At 43.6% G+C, this 22570-nt stretch overlaps 1 protein-coding gene across 2 annotated transcripts in view; it reads right to left on the bottom strand.

Annotated features, from left to right (window-relative positions):
- The window catches only part of FSTL4 (follistatin like 4), a 363109-nt gene that overhangs the window by 300470 nt on the left and 40069 nt on the right, over window positions 1-22570 (bottom strand). For both annotated transcript variants that reach the window (XM_080555475.1, XM_080555473.1), the window contains exon 2: window positions 8911-9055. The gene's annotated coding sequence lies outside the window, so the exon portion shown is untranslated. The remainder of the gene's footprint in view (window positions 1-8910; window positions 9056-22570) is intronic.

Raw genomic sequence — 22570 nt, forward strand, 5'->3', positions numbered from 1 at the left:
AGAAGAGCACTGTCACCGTACCATTAGCAGTATTTAAGACCCAGCGGCACCCTTCCACCAAAACCACGGCACGCCTGGGGCAGAGCTCTGTGCTGCCCAAAGCGTGGCCATCGCTCCTCGGCACGTTGTGAGCCAAGAACGAGACTGACCCTGGAGAAGGGCTGTGGATATTTTCACGTTCATTAAATCATCTTTCTGGGCTCTGCAGCCACGATGGGCCAAGAGCGGCTGGATCTTCCCACTCGCCCGGCTTCTGTTCTCTCCTGTCTCACAACTCGTCGGACCCTGCAGCGAGCAGGTCACCTGTCCAAAGCCCAGACAGACCCGGAACGGCTTCTGGCACTGGGCAGAGGCTGATATACTTAGCCTGGCACGTGTGTGATCCATAACACATCTAATGTTGTTTGAAGCAGCAATAAAAACACTTAGCTCTGACAGAGCATATGTATTTTTGAAAATTTTAAACATCCTGGAAATATGTGCCTCTCACAAATAATGAGCTTTACGTTACAATTACAGAAAGTCAGTTAAAAGCTGAAGTACCTAAAAGAGACAAGAAAAAATAAAATTCTTATCCTCTTCTAATGAACTATATGGGAGTGAATCTTTGTAGACAACCACTTTTCTTAAATGTAATGATACTCCTTAGTCAAGATCTCTGCAAGACCGAGGTAAATGGTTTTCATGTTTCCACTTTCTTAAAACGAACCTGAATAATACTTTACCTTTAGAATAAGTAACATCCGTTTGCAGAAGATTGCCTAATTTCTGAGCTGGTTTGACCAATTACAGTGACACGTCTGTCCGGTTGTGTCAGCCAATGTAGTCTTGACATTAATGGAAGTCATCAGCATTGGTGAATCTGACGGGTCGCGGAACAAGACGCGCAGTCAGAAGAAATGTCTTTGGCACAGATGTACCGAGGAAGATAAGCAAAACTCAGAGGAGGTCGACTACACCCTGCACAGGCACTGACAGTCCCACAGCAGCAATGTCTGAGCTTTCCCATCATTTACAACGGAGCATTTTAAACCTTCTCATTGCCACAGGTGACGGACCACGCAAATTGCCCTTGCAGAGAAACGCCGTGCTTGCTGCTGTCTGTACTGACAGGAGGGAAACCTTGCGGATGGCTCGGAACAGTCGATCAGGTTTGCTGATGTATTAAAGCTGCCCAATTTTTTAACTGTAGGCGCTGAGCGTTGCATACAGAAACAACAGTTATCTACAGCTGTGCCCACTGGTGACCCAACAGCCCACTACTTGCCTACGTAAGGAATGGTGGCTCTGAAAACACCGTAACCACATGCAAAGCGTATCACAATAACATCCATTATCCATGTGTTCGGCATCTCAACGTGCTCTTCATTAACCCCTCGCCGAGTACTTTTATAGGATCCTTACAACTCCCAACTTGTTCTTTTGAAACTCCACCAGGCTAAGAAGATAAGAAAATCCCTTGACAACATCTGCTTGCTAGAAATTAGCCCAGCCTGAAGAAAATTCCCAAACGTTTCTGCTAAAAAATGAAGCTTTTGCAGAAGGCAGACCAAGAATACCTGGGATAACCAGCAGCTGCCTCAAGAGCAAAGCTCATTGTGTTTAAACGTGCATGTCCACTGAGAGTCCTGCAAGCATCATCTGGGATAAATCAGGTCTGTGACAAGAATATGAAGACCAACCACGTATTTAGGGGATCTTGTTGTATCAAAAGCCCTGGAGAGGCTGAATTCATGTGCAGATAGCCTCACATATTTATTGCACAGTATGTGCAGTAGGACTGGGACAAATATTTGCACCGAATTCCATGTTTCCATGCTAGAGGAGAGATTCAAAGATAAACATGGGACTTCATTAACAGCACCTGACTCCTCTTGAGTGCGAATGGAGAAGCTAATTGCCTTTCTGCCTCCAAAATATCGACTTGATAATTTTGTTCTGACTGTGTTAAACAGTAATTGCCAGGCAACAAGGACAGGATTTTTAAATAAACACAACTGAAAAATCTCAGATCCCAAGAACTTCCACTGGAACTTCTGCTCCAGGGCAATTTGAGCAGTTTTGCAATCTCATATCAAAATACCTGTTACAGACAACATTCTGGAGGAAAAAAAAAAAGGGGAAAAAAAAAGGTTAATAGCACAAGCATCATTCATTTTTCTGCCAAACATTTATTAACATTTTGGAGGCTGAGTGGGAGAACTAACCTGAGAAGAACACGTAATGACAGACTTCACACAAATAAGAGTTCAACCAAAATAGGTTTCAGTCACTGTAGAAGGTCACGGTCTTCAGAAAAGGCGGAATGCTTTCCTCTGTAGGGGAAAAAAGCTCTCAAAGATATCACAGGCTGGACAACCGAAGTAATTATTCACCTGGGAAACTTTAGGCTATTATCTCCAATCATAGCTTCAAGGATTGGATGCTGATAATTCACAGTCATGGAAATGAAATGCTCCAGTATGAGACGTGAGGGAGGGAGATAAATTACAGACTTCCCTGATAATGGAAAAATGAGCGGCATGTTGATCATATACTCTAAAATTACAAACTTGGTCAGCCTCACTGTAATGTAGAACACGTAACGCAGCATAGTAAATTACAGTACAGCTAAATTATGCTGTCAGATCCTTAGAGAAGGTAGGAGTGTTAAACTGAACGCTGCCCTTGTGCTCAGAAGACCTGACTTTTCTCCTGGCACTGGCAACTCTGGCTGAGTTGTTTCTGTGCTTTGCTTTGCCTGTTGGGAAGGCAAAGCAGGCAAAAACAAAACACAGCACAACACCGGTAACAACTGGGTTATCTCTTACACTTGTGCATGGCCAAGGTCAGAAGTTTTTGTGGTATGTCCTTGTAGAATCCAATATATACCCCTTACCGTGAAGTCACAAGCCTCAGACAGCTCCTCTCTGCACACGTGTAAATGCATGGCACACAAGTGCCCTCCCAGGCAGCCTTGGCCTTCTCCCTGCCATCAGCTGGGACCTGCCACACACCCTCTGGTTCCTCAAAAAACAGCAACGTTTGGTAAAAGTGCTACATGATCATCAAAGATGCTCATACGGAGAACGCGCTCTATGAACAGTGCTGTCTAAGCAAGGATTTACACGGGTGCTTCTGTGCACATCTGAATCATCAATAATAAATATGGAAAATACATACTGCCACGTGGGCTCGGAGACCTCCCTGATGCAATTCTGTCAGCAGCAATGGTCACAGCAGATCTCATATCTTTTTAATTTTGTCCTACTTCATCTGAAACATCCCCTTTGCATTTTGCATAACTCCTCACGACCTGAGCTCAGAAGCAACGGCCAGAGAGCAGGGAAGCTGCAAACACAGTGCGGGACGGGAGGAGATGGGCACTGCTGGCAGCTGCACGTGGGCAGAGGAGACAGAAACAAGCAGAAGGGAGCCTGCCAGCAATCAGAGACTGCATGCAGCAGGGTTGAACCAGCCCATAACCGGTACAGACAGAAACTGGAAGATTATTTTATAATAAAATGATCTTGTAAAGTGCAAAACACTGTACAGTGGTCTGAGAGGTGCAGCTGAAAAGGAGAGCAAAGCTCAGGAAGAGCAGACAGGAAGGAAATCTAAATAAAGTGGGATAAACAATGACCTGACTGCAAGCCATTAGGAGGCTCTTTGAAGTCTGCAGAAGACTCAAAAGTGCAGAAGAGTTGTGACGTAGGGAGCCTGGATTTAGTTTTACCTTTGCTGATAAAACCAAAATTAACGGCTCTTCCTCTCTTAAGAAATTACCTCCTACAAACACCTGATTGAAAGGGGTAAAGCAAAATACACCTCGGCCGCCAGGTACTGTGTGTAGTACGTACACAGTACAGCAAAAACGGGTCACATTTAAATTCACACCGCAGGACAATTGATTTTTTTTTTTTTTTCCTAAGATTTACTTTTTCATCGATTTTTTCAGATATGCCCAGACACCATTTTGGTCACTTCATCAATAATATTAAAACAGAAAAGGGAAAGGGATGCAGGAAGGAAGGGCAATTGATTTATGTTATTTGAAAGCCTTCTACTCCGATATCTCCTCTGCTGCATGGCGGGCCAAAACCTCCCCTGGGACAAGTCAAGCCTTTGAAAATACAGGAGCTATTCCGATTTTCATCTGCCTGATAACAGTCCTTTATATTTAATAACACAGACAAACCCACGGAGATCATACCAGTGCTAATCCCCGAAATACCCAACTCAACAACCGTTAATCAGTTCATTGATTCACCCTCACGCTGTAAGACAAAGTCAGCCTGGCAGCCCATGGTGGGAGAAGCCTTTTAGTTAACCAGCTCTGACAAAGAACGGGGAGCCTCGTGGCGGTGTTGGCCAACCCTTGAGTCGTTACCACCTTAAAGCATTCCCTCTGGGAACTTTCAATTAGCCTCTCCTCAAAGATTTTATTTTCAGAGAAGTCCTTAAGAATTTAGAAACGACTACGAACGGGCTTGATTTTCTTTCTCTTTCTTTACTTTCTTTTCAGCTCTCCTATCACAGCGTGAATTTTTGCTCCTTGGGTTGTAAAAATCTTGCCCATGTCCTGGTGCTGCGAGCAGCCAAACCCACGGGAAGGTGCCCTTTTGTCCTCCCCTTGCCACTCAAACTTCTCCCTCTCCTTTGCTATGGGGACACGGAGGGAGGTTTCACCTTTCGCAATCCAACTCTGTCTTTTCCCCAAAGGTGCTGGGCTCTGTTATTTTACCTCGGGCCTTTTCCTACATGACTTCTTAAGGCAACTGCAAAGCAATCTTGATGCTACGGCTGAGCTCCCTCCCTCAGAGCTCAGAGACCAGGTACTTCGTTTTCCTTCCAGATATGTGACCTCCTCCACGGATGCAGGATGACCAGTTGGAAAAATCAGATTTGACAAGTGTCAGGAGTGGCTCATGTCATACACCCCATCTCCAGCCTTCCTCAGCTGCTCTTCTGCCACCAGCGTTTGAAAGAGCAACTACTCCGGGTAATTCTCTGGAATTACCCGATATAGATGCGTTAACAAAACTGGGTTTTCTTTGGTCCTGTACTGGTCAGGGGCTGGCCCATGTCTCTGCACTGGTTGCATTAGAAGAATTAGGGATTTCATGGCTAGATCTGATATTTACAGGAATTTCTGGAGTGGTGTTAGGTCTGGCATTAGGGTAGGGACTCAGGAGGTAGGTGGGCTCTCTGGTTGGATGTGTACTGAGTTAGAGTTAACTCAGTTATCATTTAAACCTACAGTCACACTTCTGTCCCCCAAGCTTCTAAACAAAGACATATTCACAACCTGGAGAAAAAAAATAACAAAAAAAAATACACGAATGTACAACCTGGTCATACTGGGCCAGATCACACCTCCCTGGACTGACGGGGCTTCAAAAAAATTAGTATTGCTCAGAGCACATGGCAAGGCAGAGGGTGATAAAGGGAGGGCTGCCAAAAACCTGACGGTGATGATGCTTGGTTCTGGGGAGTGGGAAGCTGAATGGTTTAAAACACTGACGCTGCTGCTGGGAGGGAGACATGAGCAAAAGGGCAGTCCTCACGGAAAAGGAGCAAAGAGAATCTGGATTCAATTTACAGCACTAATCAGCTGCTATATATTTATGAACGTACTAAAGTCTATACATACATAATTAATGCTAAATTATACAGATATTTGTCTGTCCATATGCAGAAAGCAGGGATAAAGACATGTAATGCACATAATTGCTACGTAAGAAGAATGGATAAACGCACATAGCATTTCTGCTGTTCATAATTAATTAAATCACCACTAAAACTAGCTGGAGGCTTTTTCTCTGCTTAATGGTACATTTATAAATGTTTTTCTACTTATGGCATTGCCTGCTGTAAGACTGGAAGGTAAATGCCCAGAGAGTAAAGAAGAAATATGTGACATCTGATATATACATTAGGAAGAATTGGCTCCTCTGAGGCATTTGAACTCATTTTCTAGTCATGTGGATTGGCTAAAACAAATCACCCACAAAGGAAACATGCTTTCCAACTCAAATGGAATAAATATCAAATATGCATTCTGAAAAACAAGACGACGTACTGGCTGATGCAAAGAGTTACACCTATGGGCAATGTTTGAGAACTTCCAGGAACTATTTCCAGACTGTAAGGGTTCAGGATGACAGGCACAATGAAAAATAGACTTTGTCCTTACTTTGTTCAGACATTTTCATACAATATACAAAAAGGAATCCCCGAAAGCCTTAATCTCTTTTGTGGCTTTCCATTATTGCTATTTACGGTTATCCAGCTGCTTCCACAGCTTCAAAATACCTTACAGAACTGCAAAGCCAAGGGCTCATCATCACCACAGCTGGTGCAGGACTTCTCCCTTCGCCCCATCCACCAAGAGCTGCAACACCACAGCCGAGGCAGCTGGCCACAAATGATGAAGGCAAAACAGCCAAATTCTGCAAAACCTAATTATAACCTTGATGAAGCTACTCACCAGCGCCTTTCCACCTTTTAGGGAACTTCATTTTGTGATGAAGAATGAAATAAATCCGGACTGCAGGGTTACAGCACGCTGCCTGGTGTCACTGCAAAGCAGCACCAGGGTGGCAGAGAAGGGCTGTGAAACCCAGGGCGTGCCACCAGCTGAGGCCGTACACAAAGCAAAACAGCCTGAAATTAGAAATGATTTATGTTAGTGCCAAGTTGTGAAAAATGAGGAAGCAAACAAATATACTCTTCTCAAACTCCACCTGCATAAATTACTTTAACATTAGAGACGAAAAGGTCAATGCCCAAAGGCCACCGGCTTAATGCGCTGCTGTAATGTAATTGATACTGTCAGGCCCAGACACAAAACTCACAGGTCAGATCCCCAAAACACAAAAAAAAGGGATTTAGTATCACAAGATTAAGCTTTAGTATAATTGAAGGCTTAATTTTAGCCCTCCAGCTTTTAATCTTTTGAAAATAACATTTTCAATCTCTTTTCCCCAGTACCACGGAGGCTAGAGTTTTACTTTTCTTTAAAAAATGGGATGCATTTCTATCATTCCAGCTATAATTACAGACAAATTATAGCCGTCCGACAAAAATACTGTTAACCACTACTGTAATTATTATCAACTCGCATCAAACTAGGCTAAACCAACAAAAGTCACATAGCAATGTTGTCAGAAGAAATTAAAAAAAAAAATAAATTAAAAACCAGCTGTCACAAAACTAATGATAAAATCCCTGGAGCTGGCAACACTGTCACAGAGCACAAACAACAAAACGCATTCAAAGGAAAGTCTGTGTGGGCTGTCATCGGGTGTATAATATGCAGAAATGTTTTTCTATAAGGGTGTGGCACTGCTTTCACGGTGACACTAATGCACCAAGAACAGCTGTAGGTGGGCAGTAGCATTAATTTTTCCTCCTCCTCCCCACAGGTTTCTGAGGGATGAGGGTTAAAGGAAGATGGATAAGGAAAGCGGCCACCTACAAAGCCAGATTTTGCAGCAGTATAAACAATTTTGTTGAAATCAATGGTGTTTTACTATGTACATGCACCTAGGAGAACAAAATATAGAAAAATAATAAAGAGAAGTGTTTCCGTCGCTGAGATGACAGGGCTTTTAGGCTGTTTTATCTAAAATGGCCCTGTTCTGCGGTTAAATGCAGGCACGCTGGTGAGAAGCTGCTCCCAGAGATAACATTTGCAGCCCCCCGCAGCGCGTACAGCGGCACCCATCGCATCTTGCTGGCACGTGGGAATTAGTCTGCGCGGAGGTGGGGGCTGCAGCCCTGTCCTGCAGTCACCGGCTGCCCTCTGAGGAGCTCAGTCCTCGGCCACCCCTGGTGTCTCCGCGGGCTGCCCAAATCCTTGGCCCCCTGGGCCCGGGGGAGAACGAGCCCCTGATGAGCCCAGCCGGCCGCTGGCTCTCTGCTCGGTTGTGATTCATTTCATTTATTCTTCAGCAGCACTAATTCAGCTTTACCGAAATTACAGACGCCTTTAAAAAAATCACGTTATCTACCGCTGTGATTACAATCAAGAAATAGCATTGTAACTGCTTTACGTTGACAAGAAGCCGCGTAGTGTAGTCGCAGAAGTGGTAATTTTTAGTGACTAACGGCAACTTATCAGGAGTTAAGGCTTCAGCTTCTCACACACGCAGACACTTGTGGAGCCTGAGCTACACCAGAGGGACGGTGAGAGCCGCTCACGACCTGAGTTACAGGGACAGGAGAATTTGGGAACAGCCGAGAGATCCAGACTGCAGGGAGAAGCATAACTCCTCCACACGATCCTCCTTCCCTAAAATAGCCCAGAAATTAATGACCTGGGTAATGGCTAATCAAGATCTAATTTCATCTCTTTCAAAGATACTTTGTTTTATCCCTTTCTCTCCTTTTTCTTTAGCAGCACCTCCTCTCTGTACTATCTGCAGAAGTTACTCCCAATTTCAGCCTGGACGCCGGAGCACTAACGTGGAGCCAACCGTTACATTGATCTGAAGCAGCAAGGGGCTTTCAAGGTCTAAATAGAAGCCATGATTCAAAACTACAACAGCTCACAAACTAAATAAATGAAGTTTCTCCTCCAGATTTTCCGATGAGCATTTTCCATGACAGAGTTAATCATTAATATAATGTGATTTCATCTTTCACGAGAACACAAATTAAACAAGTTCATAATAAAACAGAATCATAGAATCATTAAGGTTGGAAAAGACCTCCAAGTCCATCTGGTCCAAAGCCCCCCTACCACCAATATTAGCACATTACAGATAAGAACCAGTGTTTCTGGTGAGACGTGCCCATGATGCCACCCGATGTCCTGAGACCCCCCCGTGCCTACCGCAAGCTCCTGCTCCAGCAGAAAGCAGGCATCCAAAGCCTTGCTAATTCTCCGAGTGACCGTGATGGAGCAAAGAGATGAATTTCACTTACAGACTGTTCCTGGACCACTGCTGCGATGGGACACCTAACCCACACGTTTTCGGTGAGGCCCAGGGGTGGTTTCTGAAGAAATCTTCCTGCGAGACAGCCTTGGCTGCGTAAGCCTGAAGAAGGCCAGAAGACCAACAACGTGATGCTGTAAGGAAACAACAGGTAAACGAAAAATTTAAAAGAGAAAGATAAAGAGATGCCTGTTTTAGACAGGAGAGAAACTGAACTTTTTTTGCAGCACCTAAGGAAGACCTCCCATGGCAGTAATGGTGTCAAACACACTCCTCCAGCCCATGCCAGTTCAGCGTGTCACCCCGGAGCACCTTTCACAAGCTCAGTCAGACATTAAAGCTTTTCCCATCTAAGAAATTCTAGGCACCTCTTAGGCAAAAAATGTTCTGAATGCCAAGAGAGAGAGCCATAAAAACTCTGCTTTAAACTACCACCATTTCCCATTTAATATCGCTCATTAAAAACCATCTGCAACCAGAATTAGGGGTGACCATTATTTTCATGCCGTAAGTAATTCTAAAGTTTCAGGTGACCATTCCACGAGATGTAATATATCATGTGTGGCTGTGAGCAGTTGATATGGTTTATTTTAATGGCCACAGTTAAAAGTTTCGTGGACTCAGGCCGCAACCAAATCTCTTTATAATAATTCTTTAGGCTACTGCATAATTTATAGCCCTTATGCACTTTTCATGATCTAATTTACCTTCCTCTTAAAATATTTTGTAAAACCAGTGTTCCATTTATAATGATATATATCCCATTAGAAAACATACTCACTACTTTGTTACCAGAATAGCATTTTATGCGTGTAAACCACGAGGTTTTAGCATATGCCAAAATTATTCTCCCACTTCAGTGATATGCTGAACATAATGGAATTATGAGCAAATTGGTGCACACTGTCAAAAATATAAATGCAGTGAGAGTTTTGTAGCAGGCTTACAAATAATGTTTCATGAGAAAAGCCTATTTTTGCAAATGAGATTCCCCCAAAAGAGGAAAATCTAGATGTGAGGAACACAAAGGAATCAGGGCAAGAAATCAGCTGCAGAGATTGAGACCTTACACTGCATCATGCATAAGCACCCAGAAGGGTGATGTAGAAAGGCAAACTCCATGAATTCATCACCAACATTGGCCCAAGATGGGGGGGGAACGAAAAAGCCAAAAAGGCTGTGGGAAAAGGTTGCAGCTTCTCTGAAGGAAAGTTCACCAGGAGCAATCACGCTAACAAAGACACATTTTTCAACTCTGTTTAACTAAAACATCAGAAAGTGTGTCTCCTTAAAAGTGGCAGCGAGCGATCTCTGTGAGCTCCTTCAGATCAAGTTCTTTCCACCCACTGCAATAATATTTAGCCATACCCAACTTACACAGGATTTTCTTGACATTGGCACTATCATATCGGATGATAGTTCAAGATGCACTCCAGCATGTATTATCCACCCCGCGTCTGACCTTCTGTAAAGAAAACCTCTCACTCAGGCAAGCAATACACTTCTCTGGTAGCAAAAGCTGTTCAGAAACATACTTTACTGCAATATGTAAAATATTACACCATCTGCCATGTCACAATTCATTAAAACAATCTTTTTTTTGATCATTATGTATGTGCATATAGACAGAAAACTGTGCATACGAAGGTTGTCTTGCTGGAGATATTTGATACAGTAGTTCTGCTTTTTTATCAGGGTATATTCACAATCGTGTTTGTTTCCCAAAAATACCCGCACAAATCAAGCACTGCAGACCTAGGTAATAGTTACTCTCAGAAATCCGAAGTCTGAGCTGTATTACTTAAAATATTTATGGGAAACAAACATCAGCAGCATCTTACAAAGTTATGACCCTTTATTTATTTCTTCATTTATGCTTCACAACATCAACATTACCTGGCAAAACCACAGCTACATATTCAAAGATTTCCACACAGGTTACAAATATCGATGACTAACTATGCTAGTCTTTTAATTGATTATTTAACGTAGCTTCAAATAACCTGTGCACTTATCCCCGTTTCATATATAACAAAGCTGAACCAAAGGAAATTTTACTAGGTGTCCAATAACTTTTCTAATAACTGAATGATTGGGCCAGAGTCAAGAACAGGATCCAAATTCCTCATCGCCAACTTTAGGTTTCAAAGAAAACTATGTGGTTTGTCTCAGAGTAGCTCTCTTGGCAATTGCTAACGTCTCTGTCTCAGGACTACGCTGTCCCTCTTCATATTTCAAAGCTGGCAAGGAGATTTTTGGTTTAAGAGAACCGGATGGGAACATATTTATTTTCCCCCAGAAGGTAAGTGCATGTGGAAGTTTCAGCCCAGCTATTCCCTTTCTTCCTACAAACTCAGAAAAGCCGTGCTTGCTTCAATTTACAGCAGCTTGCACCAACTCAATAACCCCATTCAGACTCCTGACAGTGACTATTACCTGTTCCGATATAACCAAAGGACGGTACAACAGTAATCCGAGGATACATGCTCCTCTAAGTGAGATTTTAGCTACCATGCCTTCACCGGCTAGAAGCACGTTTCTCCACCTCCCAAAGCCATACGTACGCAGGAACACAAACCCTGCCTGCAGCTGTGCCACCAGCTAATGATAAGTTCTGTTGGAGACACGGCTTTTGCCAGGTTCTTTGCTGCTTCTTAATAATAAAAATAAATCTTAACACTTGCATTTAAAACGTATCTCGATTTTCAGAGGGTTACCGAACAGAAGACTGCATATTGCATTTGTCAGTGATAAAATCACGCTGTCATTGCAACTGTAGGCTGTGTACAGCTTATGTGTAATCTTACCTTTTAAGCCCGTGCTACGAAGCTGTAGCACAAACAAAGACGAATACTATCTCTTTCAAAGCCAGCACAAAAACAGCCCTCAATCTAGCAGGAACGGTGCAATACTTATCGCCAGTTCACAGAACCCCGTTTAAGCTTATAAATACTTCTTATTATTTCCTGATTTCATTTAAGATTTTTTTGTTAAATCCTTTCTACAACATTTGCTGGTTTAACCTCTCCCTATCAGTGTAAGATGCGTATCGGTTCCTAACAGAGAAGCCACCGTTAGGACTGATCAGCTATCAATGTGTACGGGTTCGAGAGCTGCTGTCAGACCTCACGCACAGCCAAGAGCTTCCTTTGCTGTGTAGTGGGGAAAATGTTTAAGCCGCTGAAAATTACTAAGGGCTTAAGTCTGCCATCCTGCTAAACATTTGAGAAAAGAGAGAGAGTGAATCAGTTTTATATATATATTTTTTTTTCATTTCAGTCTCCTTAAATAACTAATTCTCACTGTAACCACCAGTATCAACACTGCAACAGTGAGGAAGGGAAAACTCATCTACCTCTTCGGTCCCACTGCTCCGTTCTGGTCCTCCGCACAGACAAACTGCTGATGCTTCTCCTACAGGCAAGGGGGAAGAAGTCCTGTATACGTTACCGGGAGTTTTTGCTGATTCTGTATCAAGTTAGATTCTCTGATTTTTGTTTGGTTGTTTTTAGGGAGGTCTTCTTATTGATGCCATTAAGCAGAACAAAAGCTAAAGGCCCAGCCAAGAAGACAGGGGGATTTGAATGCTCCTGATACGACGTTCCCCTTGGGCCAAGATCCGAGGACATGCAAGTCCTACGTGTCCTATTCAGAAGGCTTAAGAAGCTTTCTCCAAGACAGGACACGAGAGAGACGATCTCAGTGGGACAGGCTGGGTGACTGCCTTCACCCCACCTGCCCTCCGAGGTAAAACTTCCACAGAATTCTTCTTATCAATGACAAAATCTTCATCTGCTTGTTTTTCACAACAGCTCAACGCAAACAGGAGAGGACCCATGACGCCTGTATGTTTCGTTCATGCCATGGAAAGAAAGCCGCAGGCGAAAACCAAAGGCAGGTCTATAAGCCATTGCTTATTAGAGCGTTCCTTTTTTAGATTTGTAAATGCAAACTTTGCCCGGTGGGATTTGGAGAACGGATGGCCTAATTCTAAATCAACAGTAAATCATATTATGTTGTGGTGGTGCTTTTTTTTAATATCTTTTCTAACTTTGTCTGTAGATACATCTTAAATTTTCTGTATACGTTTCCAGTCTCTTTGCATTGTTATTTACGTTTATATTTTGCTTGAGGGAGAGACTTCTTCCCAGGAAAATTAATTTCTTTAATCTCTTTTTTAATCTCTCCTAGTAAATTTAATCTCTTTAGAAACTAAATGGAATGGAGAAGGAAAAAGTAATGTATGAGCCTGTTTTCTCACCTCCCAGCCCAGAATGCTGAAGAGCTTTTTAACAGGCATGGAAGGACCTGATGGAAGGACGTGGCTGGTGGAGCCTGTTGGGAACCAACCACCTGAGGAATCCCTGGGTTTAGGGAATGCTGGCCAGCAGAGCTTTTTGTTTTGCAAATTCATTTCCAGTTTGAGAAGGGCTCAAGCTGAACATTCTTCTGTTCAGAGTCCACGTAAGCAGCATCACCCATGGATTAGCAAGCTAGAAAGCAAGCGTGAGTTCTCCTAAACCTGATTTAACAGAAAAAAAAAATCCTTCCACCTGCCCACTCTGAGTAAGAAATATATGAGAGTAAGAAAAGGCTCAGAGTTGCTGTAACCACAGCAAGAAATCTGGGATGTGAATTTAGAGACCTCGCAGGGAGATGCAGGACAGCACCTAGACCTTGCCACTTCCAAATAGATGCACTTCAGGAGCGTTGGCACAACTCACAGTGGGCAGTGACATCTAACACAGATTTTTCCTGTAATGTTGCTGTTCCAGTCAGTTTTTCTCCCAGAGGTTTGGGGTTTGCTTGAGACTGACTCATTAAGATACATGCCACACAGCAAAGACACGATGCAGCTACTTCTCTTCAGGTTTCAGAGAAATACCAGCCTTCTGCAAAGCCGCTTAAGTCACTGGAAAACTTAAAAGGGACTTATTGCTACAAGTTTTATTGAACATTTTTCACAGCTATCTATTAAAAAAAAAATAGAAACAAAACAGCAACCCAAGGCTTGCATCTCTTGTTATTGGTAACTTTGAATGGCTTGATGCAGAGAAAGCAGCGAGTCCACGACTGAGCCCAGCAGCAGGGCGTGCATGGAGCCGACGCTGCCAGGCGTTTGCTCTGCCTGGGTAAGAAATAGCCTCTCTCATTCAATTTCTGCTGGCATACCAGGTGCTGGATGCATTAAAGGCAAAAATACCTTTATTACTTGCTCCTCTCTCACTCCCATGTGCATTTGCTTCTCAGGTAGGAGAAGATTACCTCTTTCAAGCTGTTCTTTCCCACTTTTGTTCTTTGCTGAGCTACTGCTTGTCAACACATTTATCCATTTACTGCCTTCAGCCAAAGACATTAAAAAAAAAAAAGTTAAGAAAGGAGCAGGAGAAGTTTCACTTTTGGCATTTTATCTGCATATCTGAAGAGAGAAAGGTTTCCAGCTGCCTCATGAACTGTTTCTTCAAATAAGGGTGTAAGTAAAACAAAAGCATTCACGTGGATTAGCTCTTCACTGGATCAGCTCTTAGCTGGCTGCACACGCTGTTGTAAGGGTCGTGGCCCACCTGCAGTGCAGAGACCTCTCCAAACTCAAGGTCCAGATCAAGGTTTGGGAAACCACCAGGGATGTTCCAGTCTCGGAGAGAACAGTGGGCTTGGAGCCAGCCCCCAGCTGAGGAAGGCTCTTCTTCATGCTCTTCTTCTTCAAGGCTCTTCTTCTTCATCACTGCTTGAACCATCTGTGTCTGTGCAGCACGAGGCACCACCCAAACTATGGGCAAAATACGGATTTTGGTTCAAAGCCCACTTAGCTTTTATTGGTAGGCAGTTTTGAAGCACTGGCCTTTAACTTGAGGTTGTCCAACAGACAGAAAGGCGTGGGTTTTTTAGCTAACTAAATGAAGTATTGCTGAGTGAGGCTAAGAAACCTCAGGAAAAACAAACACGTTCCAAGCAGAGTAATTAACGCCAACAATAATTCAGTGGTCTCTTGGCATGACACGCATCTCTTTTAATCTGCAATCTGATTACCAAAACAAAATTCTTTAAGTCAAAAAATCACCCACAGCTCTCCTTTCACAATCTTCTCATCTTTTCTTTCTTTCCACGTTCAACTCCGTGTTTTTGTTTTTTTCTCCCCAAACTGCGTGGTACTGACAGGTGCTATGGATACACCTGCATTTGTTGCATTTTCGACAACCTTGTTAGATGATAACAGATCATTTCCTACATTCAAAGGCCCATTTCACTGATAAATAAACAGTGAAGTATTTTCCTGGTGTGAATACTTGTAGTCACAGCACTTTCTGTGCCACTGTTTGCAGCAGAGGAAACACGGGAGTGGTCTCTCCCAGCACTGCCGAGCTTCTGCTTCCAGCTGTACCCAGCACCATGAAGATCAGATAAAGAAAATGAAGAAAAGCAGCTTTGTAAATGTTCAAAAAACAAACAAGGAAAAAAACAATCCAACTTCGCAGTAGAGTTTCTATAAGTTCATATTTTTAACTTTGGCTCAGTTGGTTTTGTTCAATTCCAGATGATTTGTTAATCTTTAATTAAGACCTCTTGGGCAAAAGGAAGAGAGAGAGCAAGAACACGTGTTAAAATAGATAAGAGAAACTAATACAAAGGCTGGAATATTGATCATCAAGGTTTTAATTAGTTTGATACCGATGGAAATAACACTTGCGGAATTGGCAAGAAAGCACTATTTGTGACAAGGCCTTTCTGGGGTCCTCCGTGGACTGAAACCACAAAGGAGGAGATGGCCCAAAGTAAAGGGTCCTCCAGGCACTGCAACAGCACAGCAGTGATTTCGGCAGGAGGCGGATCGAGCATCAATTGATGCAACACATGCAGAAAGTGCAGCACATCATTTCAATATAGCCTTGCTAGGCTACCCAACAGACATTGAGCAGGCACAAATATCATCGTCTTCAATGCAATATTTGTTAAGAAATTACATTTTTCAAAGCAGAGCGTTTACTGATGTCTTGCATCTGGCTGAACTTCAGCCCGCAGATGTTGTATAGATTTCAAGGAGAGTGCCGTTATTATGAAGTAGTGCGGAATGTTAATTCGCTCTTCTTAATTAATCTTCAGTTGCTTGCAATATGCATCATTCATCATTTCAACCAGTCACCTCTGAAGCTCTTATCATGAGAAGGGGAGCTGCTTTCCCAGAGCTAGATACATTCGCTTTCTATTCTGCTTACCTAGAGTCTCTCTGAGCATGGAGGTCAAAATTCCTCCTGAGCAGCAAGCCAGCAAAATGCCTACACACCACTCACCTCCTCCAAATACAGCGTTTGGAGACATCGGTGATGAACAGAGCTGGTAGTGACACTCAGTACCAGGGCGAAATTCCCCCGTTATGATGAATTGGCTACCGAGAGCTCCTGGAGGACTCTCTGTGATGGTTATCACAGCTGCACTCCCCTTTCGTGTACTTGCTGTATTGCAGTGCGAATCCTGGCACAGTCAAGGCACAAGGTGAAGCAGATTTGAATACCCTCTGCACCTTGATCTCGCTGTTCCTCATTTACGTAAAAGTACAGTTCCTAGAATGGCTGGTTTAAAACTTCGTGACGTGACCCACCACCGACTGTTACCAAACCAACCAGGCAGAACGTGGAAAAAGCAAACTGTGTCGTGAATTTCCTCTCTTTCAGTTGCTCTGAATACAGCCACCAATTTATCCTGTGTGGTACTGAGCCCCAGGGAACGTCAGGGAGCCACCGAGGGGCTACGTGTGGGCTAAGTAGCAGCTATTTACCAACTACTGTCCTAGAGGTACAATCCCTTGCTGACCGCAGACACAGCCATGCCTCTACCAGGAGTTCTGGTTTCATAGCTGGTACATGAGATTTGACCAAGAGCAAGAAAAATATGGAAATACAGTAGATCAAGTCAAGAATTTATACAGAAGCACCCTTCAACCTGTATTCTTTGCTTGCATTAATTAACAATTGTTAATAGTTAATGTGCCAATGTCTATCCTTCCCAATATTTGCTCAAAGTGCTAATAATTCACTTATATTTCTGTGGTTTTAACTCAATAGATTCCCAACAATTTCCTTCCACCTACCATCCAACTGCTGAAAGAAAACTCTTCCCTTTGGTATTAAGAAACAATACACAGCAGACAAGGGAAGCCAAAGGGACCGGTGAGAAGTTAAATCAGAATGGGTGAAGGGTGTAGGAGCTGTCAGCAGCAGAGTAAAACAATAATTGAATCTTAAAAGCTCAGTGCTACAGTAATAACTGATAATAAAATGTTCTTTTAGTTGTCTCAGTAGTCTAAATTTTAGCTAATCTAGTTTGATTTCAATAGCCTTAAAAATAGAAACTTATAATAGAGTTCAGAATAAGCAACATATTAAACAGCAACACTTATGCATTTGCAAAGAGCTGCAGAGGATGATACAGACTGACATTTACTCAGTAATTTGCAGCCAAAGATCACCGAGTACAGGCTGATTATGTCGGTAACCACTGAACCTATTGCTGAAATGTAATTGGGCCTCCTCTACTTGTCTACCCCTCAATTTGACCCTCGAGCTGAGGACGTCAAAAACTAAAGAGGTGCTTATCAGCATTTGGCAACAACAGGATTTTAGGATGGGTCTGAACGTCCCTCCGGAGTGTGCCAGAGCCACCCCGCTGACATCTCAGGAGACACAGGCTGTGACAGCCAGCGCCTCTCCCTGCAGCGCCAGCTGTCCCAGCAGACAGGGCCCATTCCTGCCAGCGGGTTGATTTCTGGTACTACACGCACGGACAGACTGGTCACATCTAATTGAACTGCTTGGGGACACGTGAAAAACGGTGCAGGATCAATGCCCACGTGCCGGGATGTGAGTGCATTTCGGGATGTTGCTTAGCAGCTCCGTACAGCGGCAGCGTGGCCGTGCCGGCACCACCGATGGTGGCAGCATCTCCTGGCTCCACCACACAAGGCTGCTCTGCAGAAGAATAAATCCCACTTACATCTCTGACCAGTAGCCTTAAAAATTCATAAAAACACAGTTTTACGCATCAGATTTCACACAGTTGAGGAAGTTTACAATTTTTTACTGTGAAAAAAGGAAGATGCAGAACACCATCTTCAAAAGGGTAACGGCAGTCTAAGGCATTGCTCTAAAGATACTGCTGTGCACTATCACATATTTACGGTCTTCCAGGAATTTCAAGACCCTATGAAAAATCTGCAACCTAAGCAGCCTGCAACCTCAACCTGGAATTGAAAAATACAGCTCAGTTGTTCTGGGCATCCAGCTCGGACCCAGCAAGAGAGGGATGCTGCAGGCAGTCCCACCCTCGCAGAGCACTAACGGGGCTACACAGGTGTAACTCTGACCAAAACCTGCCCCCGTGACTGCAACATTGGTAATTTGTCCATCCTCAGTGCAATTCACCAATATCTGTATCACAGAAATGGATAAGAGCGCGTGCTTTCTAAACCTGCATTTTAAAGTTAATTGATGTTAAACAAAACAAAGCGCTGCCAGTTGCCTTCGGTAAAGATTTCAGGCATCAGACTATCCCAGAACCTTCTCCGGCTCCACTGGCACCTGCCAGGCCTACAAACCACCCAGAAGTCCTGTCCTCAAAGGCGTTCTTCCTTGGAACGAGACAGGACAAGGACTGTGAGCTGCAGCAAGCCCTTGCCAGACGCACCCACCAGGAGGGAGCCTCCCGCCCGTTCCACTCGGCGTTGCACGTCCACCACCCCAGCAAAAGCATTAAAGGCTACAGCAACACACGCCGACCAGGAGAGCGTGTCCCCCCTGAGAGAGAGCTCTGTCTGCTTGAATTAAGGTTCACTCCATAGCTAGGTCGTGTTTCGTTTTATTACAAAGGCTTGAAGCCAGGCACGGAATAAAATCTTTCAGTAAGCATGCTTCCTGTCCTCCAAGTGATAAGATGTTCCTGGTACTTTATGGAGTATAATTTTTTGCATTAAATAAAAAGTAGCAGCAATGAACTCAAGGCATTATTTAAGTATTATTGCTGTGGGGGTGAGCTGTATTTTGTTTTAATGACTTGAGCTAGGTAGAAAAAAAGTGAATTAACTGCTTCCCATGCAACTTTTTGCTAGAGGCTACTTGTTTCTAGATGTGAGTTGAAGCACAGTCTCTCTCCTGTGTCAATCTTTGAAAACAAAAGCAGAGTAGGAAACAAGAAATAAAGTTAAATAATAATAGTAAAAGACCCCAGGACTTTGTTTCTACCCTTACCAATAGCTGCAGCACCTAAAAACCATAACCCAAAGCCACAGTTCCTCTCTTCCACCTGATCAGGATCAGGTATCAGTTACAAAGGACACTTTAAATACAAAACACATTAAAACTAAACATCAAATGCTGATCCAATTAAAATGCCACTGACAAAAGCAATTAATTAGAAAACCAATCTAAAATTATGAAACAAGTTTTTATTTTATTACCAGATCCAAGCAGACTACCATTTAAAGTGAATCTATTGGAGGAATAAGTTGGAATCCCAGGTAAAACAAAAATATCAGTCACTAAAACGCCAAAATCAAAAATCAAAATGCAACGTTTGAACTTTTTTGACAAAAAGTATTTTTTGTCAAAACATTTCTCAATAATATTTGCAATTTCTAAACGTTCAGTGAATTTTGAGATGTCGGTATTCTACAGAACAGAAATGTCACGTTTCAACAGGTGCTAACAAATAAGAAAAATCTGTACGTACACAGCCCGGTGTTAAGACTGACGGTCATTTTTACCAGGTTTGCTGTGCTGCTGCTCTTGTTTTTCATACCTCTTTTTAGTGAAGATTTACATTCACAGCATCCTGCATCTCTGCAGTACTGAAAATACAAATACAGCTGGACCAACAAACAATTCTTCACACCCAGGCCCCTGGATCCAGAAGGTCACCGTTCAGATGCACACCGAAACCTCTTGTGGCAGTGGATGCATTTAGTTCACGTTCTCGGTTCCTTACAGGAGACATGAATAGAAATGTTCAATGAGCCAGATCATGACATTAGTGTACACGACCCTTGCTTTTCTCTTCCACCCTCTTGGCAGCTATAGGAATAATTTTCCTCCCGTTCCAGGCTACTGGACAGCTCAGAGGCACGAGGAGTAGGACAGCAGCGCGCTTCCATGTTAACAACACAGCCGAGCAAACTCTGCTCTATCGTCTCTCTTTTTCCAGAGGACCACAAATACCTGAAGCCCCATCTTTGAGGCCTGATCGTGATACACACATTCACAAACAGAAATTGCCAAGGTCCCCCTAATACTCCCTCATTAGCCCTAGCAATTAGCTGCAGTCCACCAAATATCCCATAGCTTCCCAGCCTGGGAAGTCATCACAGCCCCGGAGAGCTCTTCAGAGATTTCCCAATCCCAACAAATCAGAAACGTTCCAAGGACAAGGAACCTAAAATAGCAGTTTGTAGCCCATGGGCCTGAAGCAACCTACGCTGGGAAAAATCCCTGGCCGGGCCATTGAGGAAGCCAGTAGTTTTATAGGAGGTGAAACTAACTGTATTCTGCAAAAACACCTCCTCTTTCTCTTCATTAAATCTGCCATAGCTACAGAAACATAGAAAGCAGACAGGAAAGATTATGCCTGCTTACACACGTTGGTTTAACATGGTGTCCTCTAGTTCAGGGTGGGATGTGCTCTTGCTGGATAGCCCATAGGTAAATAACCAAGGTTTTGTTTTGTTTTGCTGTGCCATTAAAAAATAATAATAAATCGGTAAAATGAAAAAAAAATCTACACTCACTGCGCAGAGCAGGCAGCAACATCTGTACAGAGCATATGAAGGTGAAATAGTTGTCTTTCATAAACTGAAAATTACATTGATCTCCATTGACAGGTTTTATTCATTAGGCATCCGGGAATAGCCTCTGCTGATCCCGATGCAGAGCTAAATCCTTGAATTTCAGCAGGCTCTATTATATTGACAAAAAATCACACGCCTAACCTTAGATCTCCAGAAGTACAATTATTAACCTCAGTGACAACTTTTAAAGAGCAGCTCAGTGCATGGAAACCAGCAGCTTTCGGGCTGTAATGAAGTGCTGAACAGAAACTGACATCCTTGGGCCGGAGCCCGACGGGACGGGCAAAGCCCCCACCCCAGCAAAGGGCTCGGCTCCTGCACAGAGTCCTGCGAGGGCTTAAAAGGAAATTTCTTCAATACTGCCTCGGACTGCTGCCGGCCCCACTGATCCAGACCTCTGTAGGCACTGTAAGCCCTTTCCATTAGGCTAATACAGCCTCTATGTGGGCACATGCAAGGCCTGCATTTATCCACCTGTACAAGGGGCAGGAGATCCGTCCTGCCCCAAATCCGAGTGCTCCAGAGCAGTGCTTCAGGGCAGAACTGGCTTAATAATAATAAATGAGGATTTCTGTAATGATTTTCACATGAAGTGATGCCAGGAGTGGCTCCCGTACGGCAGAAGGTGCTCAGTGATGGGGGAAAGAAACCTGGAGCAGAAAAGGCTCCTTCCTTGGTTATTTTTGGCTGTTTACTGGTCTCATAGTTCTGGAGGTTGAGACCTACCTACGCCTCTCTTTTCTTGGGAACACACTAGGGTTGGGGAGGAATGGATTTAGCTTCCTCCTGATTAAAACTGATTAAAATTCCTAACTAAAGATATTCACTCTTCAAGGTTTCTGTTAGCTTGTTGGCTAGGGACTGGTCAGAGGCGACTTGCTGCAACCTGAGCCCTTGCACGGAGCTGTTGGGACAGACAGAAGGGAGCCCAAGAGGGTCAGGGAAGCCCAGGAGAGGGCTGGGGAATGCCTTATTTCAGCTGTCTGCAGCACAGCAAATGCAGCTCCCAAAGACGCCTGCCCTCTCACCACCGGATATGTCACATAGCGAATTACCACCAGCCCAAGGTAACGAATACAGCTCCATTAAGGTGACACCAATCCCCAGCTCTTCCAGTCTGGTATCCTGAGCCCAGCCGCTTACTGAGCACAGATCTGTTACCGCTCACAGCATCCTACACCGCCTCGTGGATTTTTTTTGCTCTCCTTTCTTTATATTGCTTTCCGCCCTCCTTCCTTCTCGTGCTTTCCCCAGTGCCAACGACAGAAGCTGGGGCAGCACCGGTGAGACCAGCTGCCTCTGCCTGCATCGGTGCCACATTGCTGCCTTAACTTCACTCCACGCCGGGCAGCATTACTGAAATGTATTTCTGTACATTATTCCCTACCCATCCAGCTTTATCGCCATGCACTGAGCCATAGTGAGCAAGCAGGGTTAAACTGAGCAGATAAACAATAGTCAAAAAATACCAGCATCGTCCTCACCCCCCTCAAACCGCTACAGCTCTTATTCGCTGCTCATCAAGGGAGGGAGGCAGTTGGAGTCTTCTTTTAGTTGCTAAGCCATCAAAAAAAATCAAATATCATTTTAACACATTTTTAGATGATTACTCATCTCTTTAAACATAAACCTAGCCCAACGATAAATATGCTAACATACACATTAAAATTGCACAGTGCAATTTTCTCATTATGTGCAGCAAACATAATTCATACAATGATTGGAGACTAACTATTAGAGCAAATTATTTATTTAATTCTAAACAGTGCTGTAAGTAAAAGGAGACCCCACTCTTTAAATAACCTGGGAACATAATTAC

This window comes from Anser brachyrhynchus (assembly GCF_964034855.1).
Source record: "Anser brachyrhynchus genome assembly, chromosome: 14".
Taxonomy (NCBI): Eukaryota; Metazoa; Chordata; class Aves; order Anseriformes; family Anatidae; genus Anser; species Anser brachyrhynchus.